The 14,667-nt window shown below is 37.7% G+C and overlaps 1 pseudogene; it reads right to left on the reverse strand.

Annotated features, from left to right (window-relative positions):
- Window positions 1–705: 705 nt before the first annotated feature.
- Window positions 706–3,405, reverse strand: LOC149266456 (uncharacterized; annotated as a pseudogene).
- Between the last annotated feature and the right edge of the window lie 11,262 nt (window positions 3,406–14,667).

Raw genomic sequence — 14,667 nt, forward strand, 5'->3', positions numbered from 1 at the left:
TGATCCAACAATGGAAAACATTTTAATCGTCGAACATTAGATCATACGGAGCATAGTAAGGCAGGGAAGACAAGAAGACAGTTGATTTCAAAAAGAAATGCCTTCTGGCGTAATTAAAACAATTGGATGGCCAATATACTTTTATTCTTTTTTACTTTATATCCACATTTGAATACGACTCATCACCCATCCCATTCCATCACATTCCATGGTAAGGACACATCAAAAGAGAACAAGCAAAATATTTCCACAATCTAGATTTACACATATTGAATCACAGGAAAAGGAAAGAAGGGAAATCTAGTGTTTTCTTTGCATTGTATAAACTTATAATCAATATACAGAGTTGATAGTAGAAAAAAAACCTGTATACCCATGATAATCAATACAAATAATAACAATAAGCCGCACTTTTTACAGTCTTTCGCAAATCATCCTTGCTTTGGATGACGAAGAAAAAATGAACAAGGCTCTATAAACTATAATAAATAAGATACTAGTACTGCATAATTTTTTATAGTTATATGAAGATGCTTCTCGGATCAAGATCATCCTTTGGATGAAGGTTTGAATGCCACAACTTCTTGATTATTCTTCTTGGATTAAAGGTATTGGAGGATGAAATTTTTCATCATGCAGTGCTACTTCTCTAGTCATGGACGTTAGACCACAAGACATGCGGGACTCAACTTTCCCTCCTAACCATTAGACCACATCCATAGGACTTGCTGATTGGTTTTCCCAAAAAAAAACAATGTGACTTTGCACCATGAAGGCGAGAACAAATTTAGAAACCCATATTTCTTAATTTTTAAGATCGTGAAGCCTTTGCATATACTCAGGAACATATACTAAATCATAAATGATGGCCATCCTTCCTGGATTTAAAACCCTTACCACTTCTTGGAGTGTTTTTATTCGCTTGGCTACCACGATAGAGCTCTTAAGCCCGAATTGTTTGCTCATTGTGTGAAAAAATTCGATGGAGACCACCACGTTGAAGAATTTTTCCATGAACAATAGATTCTGAGTGTCCCTGCTTCTGCAAGTAACATATTATTGGACTCCTTCAATGATCCTCATTCTCAGAGTGGATGACAATGATTTTTGATCTTCGAGCCAGAGATACATTCCCACTACCCGCATGCTACTGCCTTCTTTCTTTAGGTGCATTGCTGCAACATTCATAAGAATCCCACGCCTGCATACGATGTCCAGAGCGGTCTTCACATTGCACTAATTTCCTACAATGCATGCTATTCTCTGCGACATCTTCTAGCGAAGGGTCACATCAGAATACCAGATATATGCCACCGTGAAAAAGAAACAAACGACCACCAAAGCCATCAAATAACCACCAAAACTGACTGCGAAGCTACAAAATTGAATGGGGAAGAAGGGGAAAGATTTGACCAGGAAGTGACATATTTGGCCAGAGTAGGTCATAAATAAAAAAGAAGAAACAGTGAGCACAGAGCCCTGGAGTAGAGTTAAAACTAGTAAATGCCCAGTGCTTTCCTTCGTCGAAAAACTTGAATGGTAGCCACCAAAGCCTACGGAATAATAACTCCAAAGTATAGAGCCCAACTCAAATAAATCTAATTTCTTTCGAGTTAATTAAAAGTTGAACACACACATCAAGTTTTGGAGCTTTAATGGGACAACACAACAGATGCTAGCCGCATAGGAACCCAAACCCAAAGTTTGAGCTAAATTTTTTTATTATGAGCTTGAATTTCTTTTGTACAAATTAAAATTAAATGACATAAAAAAGCAGATCTTATATCTCAAGCAGTGACATAATAAAAACACCACATTAATAAATAAAGTTCACATAGAAAAATTATTAAATAATTCTTAAGTCCCATTTAATTTTAATTTTAATTTTTTTTTAATAATTTAAGGGATATGAAAGATGATATTTGAAGAGCCAATATATAAAAGGTATTATTAATTTTAGGTACCAAATTTTAATATATATATATGAAAATTAGCATTGTATGATTTTTATAGCAAAAAAGTTACAATTTTGCATATGTCAATGACATTCTTATAATATAAATAAATCAAATGCTTGTATATATCAGCTTGATATTTCACATACATAACCATAGCCACACCCTAAAACCAAACTTATATATATCTTGTATAATCATCGAAAAATCATTTCAAAAACACGAGCCTAGAAAATATTTTTTAGTGGAAAAATCCCAAATCATCCATATGCAATGTTCCAAAGCATGATGCTAATAAGAGAAGTCAACTCCAATCTCTGATAACCATCCTAGGTGGAAACCGATGACAAAATTGATAGCAAATTTCAATCCATCCCAAATGCAGCACCACTTGTTACCTTGGGTTCTTCCAAAAACCATTGAGCATTGAAACACATAAAGCCCAAGATGAATTAATTTAAAAGAACATTTTACTAATGCTTATTATTTTTTTTAACTCTGTAACCTTGGAATTTATAACTTATTTTTCTAACAAGGATTTTGTATGCTATCTATCATGAGTACGAATAATATGTTTAAAAACAAAAAATCTAAGGACGTAGGAGGGTTCTTATAGATTCAAGAATCAATAATTTGTTAGCATATTTGGTACTAATATAATTATTAATGTAACATACCCCCTACTAGCCATAGCCCCGAATAAGTGTAGAAGGAGGTAGTTACTATGATGACCCAACCTCCAATGTCTCATTATGGAAATGGGGTCTAAATTTTTCGTTCTTTTTCAACTGCTTTAGAACTTAAAATGGATAACATCGTTGGGTTCGTCTCATCTAGATTTTTCCAACAATATAAATTTTGTTCCAATCTAGTTTCCGATTAAAGTCTTTGGCAATTAAATAGTGCCACATCATCAAGTGTGCCATGTGGTCCCCATGTCACTGTCAAATTACATGCCACCTCATGCCAATTGGAAGCTACCGACCCACTCATACTAGGTCATGTATAACCACATTCTATGGTCCCCACAATCCACTATAAAATAGTATATATGTATATACGCTTTACGTATGCATGTCCATGCCCTCTATGGCCACATCACCCCATTGAATAAAGCCCTCGTAGGTTCCCATCCTATTCCCCACCAAAACTGGTTGTTTCCTCAAGGCTATGTGGCATAACACATCTCACTATGGGACTTGGTCTCCTCCTTTTCCTATAAGTAGACTCAATCGCACCACACGACGCTCATACCCACTAGGATGGGCCCACATGCCACGTCACCCTCAAACTTAAATTTCAAGCATTCTACCATGTGCTCTTTCCAAAATATCTGGGGAACAAGGTCGGGGGTGATGTTATCAGTCTTGAACATCGAGGTGACATCATCTTGTGTCACACCTTCCACATAGACTAGTTCCCATGTAATCTTTGAACCCCTGACATTCATGGTTTTCCCATTATATGAAATTTGGAGCGATTTTCCACCTTATTAAGATGCACACCCATTTATAGGCCCACCATGCCACATTACCCAGACATTCTAATCTTGACAAGGCTTGCCTAGCCGTCTACCAAAACCTTTAGGGAGAAGTCCCAAATTCATTTGACGACTATGAACATTCACCCTTCAATGACCCATATTTCTCTTACTTAAGAACTTGGTCACTACGCCCAGTCACACCCAGTAATAGGGTCGAAGAGGGTTAATCCTTTTCCTTTCAACATCGAGTGTTTTGGACTTAAAAGGAATTTTAGCCTTGTGCTTATGCTTGGACCTTTGTTAAGGTTATTGTCGCATAATCTATGGATATATGTGGGTATAAGTAGGCCCTTTTAGGGCTGTCCCTTCTGAATTTTTTGCAAGAACTCGACCCAACTTACCCCGTGGCCTGCAAGTGTGTGTGTGTGTATGCTAATCTTCCCGGACTTACAATTTGGAACCCAAGGACTACTGACCTCACCATTTTCATGGGGCCATTCAACCAATTAATATAGGTCGACAATTGATCCTGATCTGTTCACTTCAAATATGCATCCATAATTGCATTTAAAATGGAATGTAACCATAATATGCATACACATAAAAGAAGTAGAAATAAATGTAAACCATGATAAGCAAAGACACAAACAACTTGATAGCGAAGTTCACCAAGGGTGGGCTATGTCTTTGGACCCTGCTCAATGTGGGGAGGCCTCTTTCATTAATCTTCAGCGAAATAAAATTACATGCATGTACAAAAGACACCTTATACCTCCACTTTCAGGGATAGCCTGAAAAATGCACACCTATGCTAAAGAAAATGACTAAACCATTGAATTCCTAGAAAAAAATTGTGAAAATTGACTTAAACCACTTTCTGATTAGGTCAAAATTTGCGCCCCCGGGAATCTCAAAGATTCTCCAAATATCCCTTCTCGTGGGTTAACTAGAATTCAACTGCTCAGATGAATAATCTGATCATATCATCGTGTTCTTGGTGAAAAACTAAGAAAAATGAGTATAAAGTCAACCTGGTTCTGAAACTGTCAAATTCGAGCCTTAAGGGAATATTTTAGATTCCTGCATCAAGGTTCCACCCTCAACAACACGTCTCTTGAAAATCCGCTACTCAGATCAGAAAACCATCTGCACCATTAGACTCCTGGCGAAATTATGAGTAATCTGAGTATAAAGTTGGCATAATTATGATATTGTGAAAATTCGCCTCCAAGGGAATCTCTTAGATTCTTGTAGAGTCTTAGTGGAATATTCCAAAGAATATTCTAGGGAATCTTTTCTTGAAATTCATGAATGGGCGAGTCCCCTAGCGAACGGTTCGGACAATGCACGGTTCCACTAGTGCCTCACTAAAATTATGCCACGTGCCCTCACTCCCAGTTCCCTTCAGCGTTTTGGAAATACTGAGAGGGGGGTGAATCAGAGTTTCTTTTCAATTGTTATTTTTACTAGTTAAATCAATTATTTAGAACACAAAATGAACAATAGGAATAAATGCTTTTATTAAATAAACCAGGTACAATATATATAGGACTCCAATCCGTTGCCAAGCACCAACTTGGTCTTTTATGAGGCTCCAACCTCTAGGGCACCAACCCTGTCTTGTCAAGGCACCAACCTTGGATTTAGGAGCACCAACTCCAGGGACACCAATCCTTTCAATTCTGAGGCACCAACCCCAAGGGTTTTGACCCTATCTTATCAAGGCACCAATATTGTCTTGTTCGAGGCTCCAACCTTCAAGGCACCAACCCTCCGGGTTCCAACCCACTGCTATATTTTGTTTAGATATGTTTGATAGTAATTCACTGATCCAAAAATATTCTTCACTGAATTCTGTCAACCTACATCATCACTTCTATATTCATGACAACCTGTCTTCATATGAAGGAGCCTTCACAACTCTTCATATTGCCCAAACAGAGTCTGCAGAAGTTACCTCATGATGATTTTAAATAGCCATCATGATTTCCAACAATGTCTCCAAGATCTGCTGATGCTTTTCAACATGATATCTTTGATAGGTTGCACTAAGCCCTCAATGTTTGCACAAAGATAATTCTTTGTTTTCAACCCTCTATTCTTTACTGTTGTGGTAACTATTTCAGGAGTGACTGCTTCTCACTGTTCTTACTGTCATGATATCTTACTTCCAAGAAACAAACTCACAAATGCTTCAATGCTTGTGTTGTCTACTGCTCCCTTCAAACGTTGACAGATGAAACTTTATTTTCCCTTCATAGAACTGTTATGTACTTGATTAATTCATCATAGGTCTGAGCCTTTCAAATATTAACCCAATCAAAATAATCGCTCATCCTTCGGCTTCTTTCCTGTTGGACCTTTGACTTTCTTCCTGCTTGCTCAATCTTTGGCTTCCTCTGTTCCTTCAAGTTTGCAAGTTGTGAACTGTTACTTCTTCTCTCTGTAGTTGTTGGCGGATTACATACTTAAGGTGAGGTTTTATAACTTGTATTTATATGGGTTTCCCCAATACTCAAAAGACACGTTCATTTGAAAGGAGAGACCGACTTATGGATATTCATCCAATTACTCAAAAACCTATTTTATTTACGGAAGATTTTATAGGAGAGACCGTACCCAAATAAGTCCCACATCCATGTCATCAATCACAATCGCAACTTTCGGAGGTCCTGCAATCGCAAAAATTAACATCATCGATGTAACATCACCGATATTCATACTGCTGATGAAAGACACGATATAATATTAAACCATCGTCAATAGATCTGTCGGGTCCACAGCTAATATCGCAATTGACGGTCGGGTTCACAAGACTTATCGCAATTGGCGGTCGGGTTCACAAGTCTTATCGCAATCGGCGGTCTGGTGGTGACAACCCTTATGATTTACGTAACTTCCTCGATACCTAGATGCGATATTACATAAAGGTATATTTTATGGAGCTATCGGGTCTATGTATTATATCGCAATCAATGTTTTGACATCCCTTTGAAACCTGCGTTTCTTGTGGATGCGATATTTCATTAAGTCATGCTATAATGGTGCAACGGGTCTTACTCTTGGCATATGCGATAGATCTACATTGTATTGGCTCGTCGCTCCTGTGGTTTCTCTTTATGCCTATGACTTCTGATACACTACCTCGATAGCTCTTCTCTGCTTCGATAGCTCTTCTCTGCTCCGATAGCTCTTCTTCCTGTAGCACTTCTTTGATGGCTTTCGATGAACTCTTCCTACTCCTGTTGCTTCACGGATCTGCTCTGATTGGCTTCAAATCATTATTTACTATCCAAAATATTTCCATATTGACATCAATGACATTCTAGATCAACAATCTCCCCCTTTTTCATTGGTGGCAATATTATTCTTCTCTCCCCCTTTGACATCAATGGTAAAGGAATGCACAAGGACTCCCCCTATCAAACTGCTCCCCTGTCAAACTGCTTTCCCTATCATGTGGCATCTTAAGAATCAATTTAGTGTGATGCTAAAGCAATAACCCTAGTCTTTTGACAGAGATGTTCAAATGCTTATCTTTTTTTATATGCTTCCAACTGCTCTTGCTTCAAGCTTCATTCTGAGATGTATCTGTTTGTTTGAAGGTTGCCTCTATTTGTGTCCATAATTTACCTGTTCTCACATCAAATCCTTGAGTCAAAATATTCAACTTTTGTAATAACAAAAACATATTTGCTTATTAGCATTAGATGGCCTTTTTCTGCTCTAATTTCTATTTAGAGATCAAGTGGAAAATACCTTTAACAACAGTCCATTAGATAGATAGGCGATCATGTTCTTTCAAAGGAGTGTTCCTAAGAAATGATCTATCAAAGAATTATTGTTAATATGGCTCATCAACGATTTCATAAGGACCCTTTCATGGATAGCTTCTGCAATAATGATCAAGAATCACAAGCTCCCCCTAACAGTATGCATGGTCTCTTTTTGGCAGAATCCCATCATCAAACACTTGGAATATCAAGGATATCTTCATCAAGTCAACAACATGTGTTGTTGGCTGGAGAGTTTAGGAGATTTTCGGATTGTATTTGCTTCCTTCTCCATACTTGTGTAATTCTCTTCTCTGGCATGGTTTTAACTTGTGTAGGATCCCTAGTTAAGTTACAATCACATGCCATATGACCAATGTTATGATACTTGAAGCATTTTATGTTGTTCATGAATAAGAATTCATGATTTCTTCCTACTTGATTGCTTCTCGGAGATTGTCGGGGACCATAATGTCTATCTTGGTGGTATGCCCTACAATCTTTTTCCATGTGTCCAAATTTTGTACAATAATAACAATAACCAACAAATATACTTTGGTACCTAGGAGAAGAAGGTTTCCCCGATGTACTTATGAAGTCTTTCTGCCTTGAGATCCTTTTATTATAACCATTGCTTCTTGCATCCTTGACAACATCTTCATGTCTTCTTGTAATATGATTTCCTTCATTGTTGCCTTGACTCTTATCCTTGCCTTTTTTGGAACTAGGAGCATCAACATTTCTTTCTGGCTTCCTCACAGCCTTGTTGTTTGAAGCATTATCATTCTTGCTTGAGAATTCTCCTTCATAGCCAAGACTTGATTTATCAAATGGGGATCTTTGATGGCTGAGCATGTCATCCAAGGCTTGAGAGCTCTTCAAAAAATTGTCAATCCCTTCAACCTTTTTCTTGAGGGAGACAATCTCTTCTTCCAATCTTTCGCAATCATTATTCTTCTTAGCAAGTTGTTTCTCAAAATCATTCTTGATACGTATTGCTTCATTTGCTTCTGTTTTAAGGGAGATGATATCTGATTTCATTTTGAATGTTTCTTCATTTTCCTTAGCTAAATTTCTCTCCATTTATTCCATTATCCTTGTAGCTTTACATGTTTCAGCCTTGAGAAGGTTGAGATCAGGTTTTAGTTTGAATATTTCTTCATCCTTTCCTTTTAGTTGGCATATCATGGTATTTTTCTCCTTTTATACTTCATCAACTTGTCCTTCTATGATTACCAATGCTCCCATTGTATTTTCAGTTCCTTGTGCTTGTTTCCTTGTTTCTTCTAGTTGTGATCTAAGTGAGGAGACCTCTTCCTTGTATTGACCAATCTCTTCTTCAAGTTTGTTCAAGCTCTTGTGCCTTTGTTCAAGGTGGCTTGACGAGTTATTTTCCTGTTTCTTTGCTTTATCCAATTGATTTGTCATGGATATGACTTCTTCATGATGCTTTCGTTTTCTTTGATGAAATTCCTTCTTAAGCTGGGCAAGCTCTTCATCGCTTTCTTGTACTTGAAGCTTGACAAGGTCAAATTTCTTCCTTGTTTAGTCTAGGTCACCAGCTAGTGATTTCTTCTTAAGTTCCTCATTTTCCTTTTTCAAACTGATAATATCTTCCATGGAAGCCATAAGTTTAGTGAGGAGATATTCTTCAAAATCTTTTTCATTCTCTTCAGCTTCTAGGTCTTCTTTAGCCTTGATGTTATCATTCTCATTTTCAGCTTCTATGGTGGGTTCTAGATTTCCTTCTTGGTTTCCATCATCTTCTTGACTAGTGGTCATGGTCAATGCTCCTTTTGAGTGAAGGTCATGAATTTTGTCCCATATACCCTTTGCTGATGAACATTTTCTAAATTGTTCTTTATAGAGTCTGGTAGCCCATTCAAGATTTCCTTAATTTCTTTTTCATTATACTCCTTGGATTCCCCATCCATCATGTTATCAACAATCATTGATTTAAAAATTTTAGTGCCTTGAGTCTTTAAGAAATTCCTCATTCTTGCTTCCCATATATCAAAGTTTCCATTGAACCATGGAGCCTTTACAAATTGATTGATTTCAACTTCGATGGTTGAGGGAGACACATATTTAGGAGGATTGGAGACTTTCTTCCTTGGCTTTGCCATTTTTGTTTTAAATGATCAATCTTCAAATTGTTAGGATTTGAGTGAAGGTACTGGCTCTAATACCAATTGTTGGGAATCATGATTGTCATTAGACCAAAACCCACAAGTGTTAGTCAACGAACGCATCGCCAGAGATAAGGATCCCTGAGAGGTGGTTAGTCCATGTCATGAAATAGACGGGGAGTGCTGGTTTATCTAATGTCCAACATAGCGACACCGCTTAAATATATGTAGGTTGGGAAAACTTATCAAAGTTCGCCACCTGTGGCCCATTGATAACACTCTAGATTTGTTATCGGCCAACTCAGGTTCAAACCCATGGCAAGTTATTTTATCACTATTGTGGTTGGCAGTTGTGTTATGAGGAATTTTGCATCTATGGATAAATACTAATTCCCTAAGTAGGTAGCTATACCTAGAACAATATATTTAAAGCACTTATCCTTTTTCTATAGATGATAAATAAGACAAGGGAAAAAAAGGACCGACTTGTTCTTTTTCTTTCCTTTTGTCTCCTTTGTATGGTTCCCGTCGCTCCTCTTTTAACTTAATTCACTCAGAAAGTACCTGCAAGCATAAACAGAAGAAAGAGAACCAATTAAAGCAAGAGATCTATCGAATATAAGTAAATGGAATCAGATACATTCACTCATATAAACATCATATATCAAGATAAGCATATGAAAAAAGGTGTAAACAACTTTATTAAGTAGAAGGAAGAATTACAACCATGAAGTCCGATCCATTTTCACTCTTCCAGCTTGGGTTCCAACCAACATCACATCAATAGCACAACACTTCGGTAGCATAACAATACTTTCTTATAATCTCAATCCTCACACCAACAATATCTCCTTACAAATTCTCAAATTCCAGCCCCTGATCACTTAGATGAGTGCTCAATTTATAGGCAAATGGAGGAGGTTTGGTCATAAATGAGGATATTGAATGGCCTTCCAAACTTAGAGTTAGTTTCCATGGAGGAAGGGATGAGAGGATAGGAGGTTACTTAACTCATTCCCTATCCAATTTCGAGCTCATAGGAGATGATAAGTGTGGGAATATTCTAGATGGCTCCAGAAGATAAGAATATTCCCGAAACCTTATGTGAATTTCACTCAATCTTGCCCAGCACAGGTCAAAGTGGGCCTAAGTGCTCTGGAAAACACCCTGACATGGGCCTACCTACACTAAAGCACACTTAACCCTGTCCAAGGCCGCGTTGGTCCCTCAAGGAGGCACTTTTGGAGGGATTCAGCCCAAGAAACTCTTAGGGAAGGAGGCATTCAAAGTTTTGACTTGTCTATGGCATGTAGCAACTGAATTAGGGTTTGATGAGCCCCAATGGTACTGATATGAATGATGGGAGTGATGTGTCCAAATGGATCTGTAATAGCTACCCCCTAAAGCATGAAGTCAAAAAATGTTAATGTCAAGTGATATACTTTACGATGTGATGAGGAGGTTCTGAAGTGGATGATGAACTACATCGATTACAATACATAATATCATGATATTTTGATTTTTTTCATGAATTTTCGAGGGAAGGCATACCCATGCTTAGAATATAAACTTTCATTACAAGTACATAGACAATCGTCTACAGATATAGACCCATGATATGATGACCATCAATGTAAAGCCATTGTACAGATGATTTAGTACAGTTCCTGAAATCGTAGCCTGGATGGATGAAACTAGATCTGAGGTCTTCTATCTCATTCAGTGATTCACTCAGGTACGAGTCTAACCGTGCGAATATGTGATTTGGAGTCGAACATGGGAATACACCGTCTGATTACCAGCCAATGATGTAAGCTATTAACAGACGTGAGAGAAATCATCGATAATGATAATGATCCTCAAGGTACTATAGTACATTCTACATGGTGTGAATGGATGTTTTGATGTTGAACACCATACAAAGTCTTTTAGTCAAAGGCCAGTGATGTCAACCAATCGCCGGAAGTGAGAAAATTGCCATTGATGTATGCAAGCCTCAAGGTACTAGAAGGGTGTTTCTAAGTCAACTTCTTGGATAATGTGCTAATGTCGACAAGAAGTGACTCGTTGCAAGAGGGCCTTGATGTATCCCACATTAATGACACGAAACGAGTGCAATGATTTTTGGAGATGGAATGTGACTGACGACATAAGGTTCAGAAATGACGGTCATGAAAATGAAGGTTTATGAGTATTGCAAAGGATGAATTTAAATTGAGTGACTTCTCTTGAACATGTCGGTGACACTGAATGGATTGGCAACATTGACCCAAAACAAAGTAATGGATGGTATGATAGACCAAGGTATGATGACCATCAAGTAGATTACCCAACCCAAAAAGTCACAATGATGAAGTGAAAGTGTCATGTTCAAGAGCGACCTGCTGCCATAAATCGGTTTACCCCTTTTCCCATTTTCCCCAGTCATTGCTGACCAATACCTCTTTATTTTTATCAAGCTTGAGGAGGATAACATATGATTGTTGTATAATTCCACCCTTCGGGTGAATCCATCGCTATGTGATGTTTTAACGAGCCTAGCGAAGGTGAAACTCGGTCTTGTCATGATGGACAAGTTTGTCGCTATTTGATGTTTTAGCGATTCTAATGACAATGATAACTCAGTCCTTTTTATGTTTAGAGAGTTTGAAAAGGGACAAAAAGAAAACTCCATAAGTTATTTTTCGTATATTTGTCTCTCAAGTCCGAAAAAGCATAAAACAATACAAGAGAGAACCTATTGACTATGTTCGATCAACGTATTCCTTTTTCGTAAATAATCTATCTCAGCTCAAAAAAGGGTTAAACTTATACTGAGTAGATGTCATTTCCAATCTGTTAACAAGCTGAAAAGGACAAGCGCTCAATAATATTTTCATATTTAGAGAGTCTGAAAGGAGCTTAAAGAGGACTTCAAGGGTTTCCTTTTTCAATGTTTAGCAGAGCTCGAAAAAGAGATAAAATTATGCTCTATGGTCAAAGTACAATTCACGATCGTGCATGTCAAATTTTGTAAGTCAGTGGTAAATCTGTTCAAAGCAACACCAAATGGATTAAACATACTTGTTTCATTGGTAAAAATAGGTAAATACTAAAGTTTACTCATTTAATGCTCATGAAATAAACATAAAAACAATAATTTACCATGTTATTTTCACCATTTTATATTTACCATTCAGTTTGTGCTCTAACCCTGTTTTTTACCTCGATCTTCAGTAGTTGATTGCGAGAGATTCTGCAGATCATTTATCATGCCGTCCAAACCAAGTAGGAGATCTGCCCCTCCTCTTTATTTTCATGTCATTCTTTTACTATTTCATGCAAGTTTTTAGGGTTTTTAGGGCCCCTGGGGTTTGAATTTTTCGCCCTGGGATCAACGCAGGATTGCATGTCAAAAACTGTGCTGGGAAGCACCCATACAGAAGGAATTATACATTGTAGTGCAGTGTCTCCTTGTCTGGGTTGCGCTGGGTGAGTTTCACAAACTTGTTTCACCAAATTGACCCAAAATTTCTTTAGTTTTTGCATGAAAAGGATCCTAACTAAGCTTATGGTTTGATTTCAGGCTTTCATCGGATCAAAATGTTTATTACTTGGCGAGAAAGAGAGCATGAAGAACAAGACATGGTTGCCCTAAATGATCTGAATACAGTTGAGGCCCTAAAAAATTGTGGGTTGCTCAAATACTTTAGGTTGTCTAGAATGAGGCAATAATCAGAACTATCGCAGTTCCTAGTTCATGCATGGGATCTGACAGATCAGAATTTTCACATAAGGGACAAAGTGGTCCCTATTACCATCGATGATTTTTACTTTCTTATAGGGTTGTCGAGACGTGGTGCCCCCATATCAAGTTCTTCCCATGGAGGGGAGTCAGTGAGGGATTATGTTCGACAATTCTGCCGGCTATGTACATAGCCTAGCAAGGACAGAAAGATAATCATCAAAGATATTCGTGATTTTCCTTTGAGAACAATCCTTTTCACCATCGCAAAGTTGGTAGGCATTGTGACACTTCATCTGACGAATAGATCATATGTGCAGTATGAACTTGAGTGTCTTGAGCCAACTTTATTCAATTGGTGCGATGCAGTACTTTCTTCACTGAAAGAGAAACTGAAAAAGGTAAAGAGAGGTAAGACCAAGAATTTTATCTATGGATCACTCTTAATTGCTTTTACCTTAGAGAGAATTCCATTGATGCAACCCCAACTATAACACTGGGTATAGCTAGTCCTAGAGATCCACATATACATCGGTGAGTCGAATTGATGTCTATACATGCTAGTCAGTTAATGATTACATTTTCCATTGCATTCTTCACTTGGCTCGATCGACAACACATTGTCATCGAGGAGAATCCATACTCAAGGATGGATTTTTGTGGAGATCCAGAGTTGAGTTTACCAGTGGGCACTCAATGGGGTGCTATAGGTAAATTGTTTTTGACGAAAATGCTTTTTGATTTTTAAGTTTCTACATGTTTTTGTGTTTTGATGTTCCAAGACTAAACTAAAATCATTCTCATGCATGCAGATGTGGGTATTGTTTGACCTATGAGGCACCAACAGGAGGTAGGTGGGCCAGCACGGAGAAATGTTGGGAGAGTAGTTCTCCAGGATTTGGATTTGGTCGAGACACTGACAGAGCTGCAGGATCATGTAGAGGGATCAACCCTTGGTGTTCCGGATGTTCGGATCGAGGAGTTACCTATAAGGATGCAACGCCATACTATTGGTGTTCTAGGCCGTTGGATGCAGCTCTTGTGCATGATAGTTCAGGCTGTGACCTGTTATCATGAGCATCACTAGGTCTACTTAGGATGTTTTTTGCATGCATTTTGAGTTTTAGGTCAGATGACCAAAAATGTCTTGGACACAAATTTTGTAAAAAATTTAAAACATCTATCTAATTTACCTTCAGAGTTTTTATATATATGGTTATGTGTAATCCTATTCAAATAATGATGTGAATTGAAAATTTTCTTTTACATGTGTCGCAAATGTCTGTTTAACACATAGTTCCCTAATGAATCGGTTAATGTGTTAAAGTTTCTTGAAATATGTTGACATTGAATGTATTCAAAATGTCGCTCCAAAGTACAAACTCTAAGGAACATATGAAGAATTGTTGCATTTCATATGGTATAAACATTTGCGAGTCGCAGTATGACGAGTTGTGAGTCCAGCCTAATGATGATTCGGCGGATGCCAAGTGAAATGGCATCAGAGACAAGTTCAATCAATGCACTATACTCAGCGATATTGTTCATCGATCGACTGATATGAATCCCTTGAAAACTCACCAACTCGCCACTTAGAGTGAAA

Source organism: Pinus tabuliformis, chromosome 6 (assembly GCF_031772625.1).
Source record: "Pinus tabuliformis cultivar Carrire ecotype Pingquan chromosome 6, CPIR1, whole genome shotgun sequence".
Classification (NCBI taxonomy): domain Eukaryota; kingdom Viridiplantae; phylum Streptophyta; class Pinopsida; order Pinales; family Pinaceae; genus Pinus; species Pinus tabuliformis.